The sequence below is a fragment of the Dasypus novemcinctus genome, chromosome 3, assembly GCF_030445035.2.
Source record: "Dasypus novemcinctus isolate mDasNov1 chromosome 3, mDasNov1.1.hap2, whole genome shotgun sequence".
In the NCBI taxonomy this organism is placed as follows: Eukaryota; Metazoa; Chordata; class Mammalia; order Cingulata; family Dasypodidae; genus Dasypus; species Dasypus novemcinctus.
The window spans coordinates 109771430-109772769 of NC_080675.1; the positions used below are offsets into that span (position 1 = coordinate 109771430).

At 37.9% G+C, this 1340-nt stretch overlaps 1 non-coding gene across 1 annotated transcript; it reads right to left on the reverse strand.

The window, feature by feature from the left end:
- Positions 1–687: 687 nt before the first annotated feature.
- On the reverse strand, positions 688–790 carry LOC111766220 (U6 spliceosomal RNA). The gene has a single exon (XR_002798317.1). It is a non-coding gene; the product is annotated as a U6 spliceosomal RNA (small nuclear RNA).
- Between the last annotated feature and the right edge of the window lie 550 nt (positions 791–1340).

Consider the following 1340-nt stretch of genomic DNA (forward strand, 5'->3'; position numbering starts at 1 on the left):
AAAGAAAGTCAATCAATGCGGCAAACTTCATTGTCGTCTTCTTTTAAGAAATTGCCACAGCCACCCAAACCTTCAGCCACCACCACCCTGATCAGTCAGCAGCCATCAGCATTGAGGCAAGAGCCCCCACATAAAAAGATTACAACTTGATGAAGGCTCAGATGATGACCAGTATTTTTAGCAATAAAGTGTTTTTAATTAATGTATATACATTTTTTAATACATAATGCTATTGCACATTTAACAGATACTATATTATTAGATACTATACTGCACTATTTATACTATAATAGTTACAGTATAAACATATCATTTATGTGCACTGGGAAACCAAAAAATCTGTGATGTTTTGCTGCAGTATTTGTTATATCACAGTAGTCTGAAACCACCACAATATCTCCAAGGTATAAGACATTGCAGATATCTGAATGTCAGCTATGAAATGTCCTCAGGGGATGTCTGGGGCTGTTTGAAGACAAATGAACATACATTAATTTCCTGTGAAGATGTTCAAGGAGAAGCTGGGTGCCCACTCCGAAGGGATGTTTCATGGAAGAAACAAGCATAAGTTGGAAGTATGAATGAGATGACTTAGGGTCCCTTTTAGCCCTAGATTCTATTATTTATTTAGTCTAGACCTGTTAGAATACTGGGAAACTAGTGCATTTTTTTTTTTAATGTTTCCAGAAAAATACAGAATGCTTCACAAATCTGTGTCATCCTTGTGCAGGGGCCATGGTAATCTGCTCTGTATCGTTCCAATTTTAGTGTATTGCTGCCGAAATGAGCACTGCCTTGCTTTTTTAATGGGTGTCAAAGTAGATGCTGGGTAAAGCAATCATTTGTTTCCCATGTTCCCTAGAAGAAACCTGTTATAAGATTGGGCATCCTCTATTGGTATGGTGCCCATACTCCTATATTTAATGAGACAGTTCTGATTTTAAAATTCTTGCCTCTGTTCTGTGTACTTCTGCTTAACAGATGACCTGTTCTGATGTGAGATTTAGAGAATATTGGCACTTTACTGATAGGACAAGCAAGAGTCAGGGATGAAAAGAGCTGGCCATTATTGTGGAGGCCAAGTAGGATAGATTAGATTCATAACATATTGGATACATTTGAGTGTCCTTGGCCTTCAAATTGTTCACACCAAAGAACCCCTCTTTCTTCAGTGTCTTCATCTTTATAAAAAAAAGTTCTACTGGTTCTGGCAGAAATAAATTCCACATGCGCTTAATTGTGAGCTCTGGTAGCAGAGCTGTAGTCACTATTGGAATAGATAATATCTGTGGTACCCAAAGAAAATAGGGTTCTTGGTGTCTAGGAGAGAAACCCTCCTA